This window comes from Melanotaenia boesemani, chromosome 11 (assembly GCF_017639745.1).
Source record: "Melanotaenia boesemani isolate fMelBoe1 chromosome 11, fMelBoe1.pri, whole genome shotgun sequence".
In the NCBI taxonomy this organism is placed as follows: Eukaryota; Metazoa; Chordata; class Actinopteri; order Atheriniformes; family Melanotaeniidae; genus Melanotaenia; species Melanotaenia boesemani.
The window spans coordinates 19,882,309-19,888,308 of record NC_055692.1 but is presented as its reverse complement, the minus strand read 5'-3'; positions in this window follow the sequence as shown (position 1 = coordinate 19,888,308).

Below are 6,000 nucleotides of genomic sequence, written 5' to 3'. Positions count from 1 at the left end.
TTAAACATATCAAAATTAGTTCTCTGCTTTTTGACCCATCACTAGTTACACAAGGCGCAGTGGGCTGTGCAGTGGGTTCCAGCACCCAGGGAACAGTTGGGGGTTAAGGGTCTTGCTCAGGGCCCACAGTGGTTTGTTGTCAGTCTGGAGACTTGAACCTGGGTCTTCCAGCCCCAAGTCCACCTCTCTAACCACTCATTTCCAAAAAGTTCAAGCACTGAGTATCTAAAGGTGAGTGTCTTTGTTATAGTGATTGGGCCATCATGCTGGATCTGTAGAGCCCTTAAACATCTAGTTATTATATTATATATCTGATGTGATCATAGACGACCCTGTCCTTAATGGACATTTTCTTCAATGTATAAAAAAATAACAGGAAAAAGTAACAAGACATGACCAAATGTCCTTTGAATGAGTAACAAGTGTCCACATGTGCTGTTATCTCTCTTGTCACTGTGCTATTTTAAACTTGCATTTATATAAGAAAAAAACAAAAACTATTTTATCTTGGTTGAATGCACTGTATGTAGACTACTGCATGACGGCAGGGTTTTTAAAGACAGATGGGAAGCAAGTGTAAAGATTTGAGTTATATGATCCACTGTTTTGGTCTTAGGGAGGACTTGAGCAGCAGAGTTCTGGACTAACTGCAGCTGTCCGATGGGTTTTTAGGGAGACTTGTAATGACAGCATTACAGTAGTCTAGTCTACTGAATATTATGCAGTTTTTCTAAATCTTGCTGAGAAATCAGTCCTTTAATCCTCAATATGTTATTTAAAGGCTGAATAATTGGGATTTTTCTGTAAAAATAATTTAAAATGTTCTCATTTGTTGCAAGGGATAAAAGGAAGACTCCCTATAAACAATCTGTCTCTCTACATTAACAATGTTTTTCTCAAGTTTTTCATTTTTCAAAATAAGAGTTACATGATGGAATAACTTCGGTGCACTGTGTAGCTCTTTCCTACTCCCTGGTTCCTTAACCAATCATATGCGACTTCCCACGATTGCCAAACAACAGCCAGGGTTTGGTATTTTATGTCAACAAAAGAGCAGCAGCGTGCAGGTATGGAAGGTAGAAAAAGAAGCAGACCAAAGTTTCAGAAAAAATTAAAGGTTTTGGCATCCTGCTAAAAAAGCAAACGGAATAAAATGAGGATCAATATTGGAGAATCTTTTGCAAGGTGGAGAAGTCTGAGAGACCAAATTAATTTCAAGAGGGATGCAGAACTGGCAAAGTTTCTCCTCGACAGGTAAACGCTGGAATTTTGCTTGTATTAACCAAAATGTTTGTCTTGATTTACAAAGATTTTAGTCTAATTTATTTCTTGGCACTCATTAAATTAATTTGTGTGACTGTACGGATGTATTAGTGGAGTAAATTGGTGGCCTATTAATTTACTACAACAAATGTAATGATGTTTTGGCCGAGTGAATAGTGTGTTTGTCCTTATAAACTTATGAAATTACTATCAAATTAATGTATTAAGTGAGACTAAGGGAAAACAGCCGCTGAGTGGCATTTGTTGATTAATGTAGCTTTTGTTAACACTCTATTTTATGCTAATGTAAATTAGCGCGTGAAATTAGCGCTAGCATTGCAAAGCATAGCAACGTACTGTGTATGAATCATCTTTGCTTATCATCATGATGTTCACTGGTGCTCTGTTCTCCGTCCTTCATAGACTGTATATAAAAGACCCGTCATCTGACAAACCGGCAACCTGAGCAAAACTCTGTGAGGATGAGGGGGGGGAGGGAGGAAGAATGCTCTCGTGTTTTTCTCTTACGACTGCAGTTCTGATTTGAAACACTAGGTGTCAATGCCACCCATTTTGCCTTTAAGTGATAAAAGGCTGACTTCACAACTGTCTTAATTTAACTGCTAAAATTCAGGTCTGAGTTCATGACTACACCCAGATTTCTGGCTTTGTTGTTAGTTTTGAACTTAGCTGTTTGAAGCTGAGTACTGACTTTTAATCTTTCGTCCTTGGCTCCAAAATCTATTATTTCAGTTTTGTCTTCATTTAACTGAAGAAAGTTCTGGCACATACAATCTTTAATTTGATCAATGCAGCTGATTAGTATCAGAGTAATCTCTGTGACTAGTCTCCTGGTGAGGTGATTATGTAGATTTGTGTGTAATCAGATGTTAGCTGAGATTCTGGACTTTCTGTGGATACCACTCATGTCTAAAGTTACATTACAGACCTGACGTTACAACAGTAAAACCGGATGTTAACCCCTTCATCCTCGGTAGTGGATGGTGCAAGGTGGATGAGGTGAAGCTAATCAGTCAAGCTATGATTGCAAAGTTAGAGAATTTGTAGGCAAGAAATCTGGATAATGAAGCACTAAAGGTACATGGAAGGAAGTTATTGTGCATATTGTGAAAATTTATCTCTCCTCCCCATCTATAGGCTGTGAGATTTTAATCCTTCTTTCTGTCTGTTCATCTGATGCTGATATTCATCAGATATTGTTCCTTCTGTGTTTAGAAAGAAGCATCTTCACACAACTTTAAATTCATCCTGCTGACTTTTCACCTATTTGATTTTATTACATTAATATTTTAAATGACATTTACAAGAAATATTTGCGCTGTTACTGTGTAAAGAGAAAACTGCTGCTAAAAGCTGTTTATTTTTTTAGTATTTGTGAACCAAAAGTAACTGCATTTTCTTTGTATAGCTGTATTTGTAAAGGAAAAGTTATTGCCCAGCACTACTATGAACACAAAGTAGTCCCTGTGTTTTGTATTTAGGAATCAAACCAATTATTGCAGTGCTAAAAAGTCCTACCCAGTATTTTGGCTGGTCTAGTAAAATGTTATGATCGACTGTGTTAAAATACAGCACTGAAATCTAGTAGTACCAGAACTGAAATGTTTCCGCTATCTGTGTTCAAGCGGATGTCATTTAAAACCTTATCTACAGCAGTCCCAGAGACATCAAAACAGTTATTTATTATCAGGAAGTTGTGTAGCTTATGAAAGACAGCTTTTTCTATATTCTTACTAAGAAAGAGGATGTTTGATATCGGCCTGTAGCTGCTCATGAGCGATGAGTCTAAGTAAAATCAGAAACATGAAGTAAAAACCAAACAAAAAGAACGGATACACTGCCAAGGTTCTAAAGCGAAGAGAGAAAGCATGGCAGAGTATTGCAGGCTACCTGAATGCATACGTAGGGCACAAATACACCCTCATTAGTCTGCTGAAACCATTACAATTACAGTGCATATAATTAACATCTGATTTATTTATCTCCTTCCTTGATCTCCATGACATCAAAGAGGATTTTATAGGATTGCAGGTAAGAGAAATTACAATTACAGGACAAGTGTTACAGGTTTTCTCACTGTCATTGGTGCAATGGGCTGCACCCACATCAAAATAAAATCCCCTGCAGGTGCCCTTGAGGGGTGAATAGGAAATTCTTTCAAAGTGTTAATATTCAAGTCAACATGATTTTTAGTCTGTCAATTAATTTCCACAAGTTTCGGAACAATTGTTGTAGAGCACTGTGTGATTTTAGTTCCAAACAGCTCATGGTTAAATTGCTTTGATTTATCCTTACTTAATAAAGGAACATTGTGTTATGCTTTGTGTATTTATGTAGAATGTATATTTTATATAGAGTTAATGGGAACGTGTAAATTATCTAATGATAATTATGTAAACACACCTTGACCTGTTTGTCAAGTGTGTACTTGAATGGTTCAAGTCTTACCTCACTAACAGAAGTTGCTCTGTCAACATTGGTGCATTTTCTTCCTCTTCAACCCCCTTCTCCTACGGAGTTCCACAGTGATCAATTCTAGGTCCAGTTTTTTTTCTATTTACATGCTTCCTTTAGGGTCTGTTTTTAAAAGCCATGGCATCTCATATCACTGCTATGCAGATGATACACAGATATACATCCCTCTGAAGCGAAACAGCCAGACTTCTTTAAACACCTTACTAAACTGTTTAAAAGGTGTTAAGTCCTGGGTGGTTAAATATTTCCTACTTTTAAATGAAAATAAGTCTGAAGTTCTGTTGTTTGGACCTCCAGACTGCCATGCTGGAATGACCCAAAAAGCTGATCTTGGCCTCTTGCACCAATATAGCAAAACTTGCATAAAAAACCTGGGAATAATTTTTAATATGGTCTTTTTATTTTTATTATAAATAAAACTGACTTGACTTGACATAATGAGTGTGAGTCTTGTTGAATGTGATTACAATGTGTAGCAGGCAGTAAAATAAATATTGGCTATTCAGCTAGCTCAGGCTTTTCAGACTAGCTCCAGACAGTAAATATCCATGGTATCTTAGGTCATAACATATCACACTTTCACTTTTGTGCAGCCGGATAACGGATGAGTTGAGTCAGGATGACCAAGATATCCCAACTTAATCCCTTATCTTGGTTTGTCCAATAGCCCCTGGAGGATAGCACTGACTTTGACTTTTGCAAGAATTCTTGCATTATTCTGGTTGAAACTGACTCATATTATCACAATGAAATTACTAACAATTGTTTATACAGTGACATTGTTTTGATCTGCCTCTTATTTGAAGAAAAATGCAAGCTTAGTTATGGATTTTGCTTTTGCATCTAGATCTAGATGCATCTAGATTGTAGATGAGTTGCTGGACAGCACCGTCATGTGTGTGTTGTTCTGTGACTACATTTTCGGAGCACACCACACACAGTGCGATCAAAACTGATTTTTTTTTTTTTTTTTTTTTTTTTCTTCACATGTGAGGTCTTGACCAGATAAAAAATCTCATAAGATTAAAAAAATCGTTATGTGTGTACCAGGCCTAAACCGGGTGAGTTTTGAATTGCTTGCAGGGCCGTATACATAGCACAGCGAGCGTAAAACACACGTCTGCGTTATAATTAATGCTTTTATATGGCTGTTTAGTGTATCAGACATCCTGATGGCACTTGAGAAGAGGGTGGATAAATCCGTGACATTTAACATCTCAGTTACAAGGGCGGACCTGTTTGAAAGGGGGATGAAGCAGTGGATCAGACAAAAAAAAAAACCCTCACCAAAGAATCTCCTCCGTGTCACCTTCATTGATGAACACAGAATAGATGACTGTGCTCTACGAAAAGAATTCCTCACTGGTGTGTGTTCCACTAAGCACATCTCAGGTCATTAGAGTAAGGAAGAATTGAAACCCATTACTTCGAAGAAGATGGGGAGCATAGCAAAATCTTGGATTACCAAGACCAGTTTTAAGTATGTTGCAAGACATTTTATATTTAAGGTATTTTTTATTTAATTAAATAATTAAATAAATTTAATTAAATAGTTTGTAAAACTTTCTCACAAAAGGACCTGTGGGGAGATTCTGGCCACAAGTTTGGTCCAAGGAGGTCCTGCACCAAACTTCCTTACAACACCGTGCTACAATTTCTTGTGCCATGGTGAGATGGGCATCAATAGTTGGCCTGAGGAAATTACAACTCAGGATATGAAAAACCTGAAGGCTGACGTACTGGTACTGACAGTAGTCGTTATACTAGTTCTGATAATATTTACAGCACACAGTAACACAGTGACACTGTTACTGCACACTTGTTAATACTAATACAGTAAGATTAATGTATCATAATCAACCAGCTTCATGACACTTGAACACAGCAGGTGCCTCTCAGTCTCCCTGTTACTGTATTCTCTTCCCCTCAGTCCTCTTCTCTCAATACTTTGCTTTTCTTACAATCCAGATGGTACAAAGAACATTTTCTCCTCATCACCGCAGCCGAGTGCAGCTCAGCATTGGAAATGATGGGTTTATGTTCAGTGTTAAGTTTCCATGCCTGTAGTTGGCAATATGCCATGAAATAGTGGATATAATTTATCATTTATTCATTGTACTACATTTTGTGAGCATATTTTTGCTTCATCTTATATTTTCTGTTATCTTCACTTTTTGTAGTATTATTGATGATTTTACACCTTTAGGTGCAAAATGCAGATGATGAAAAACTGATGGGATT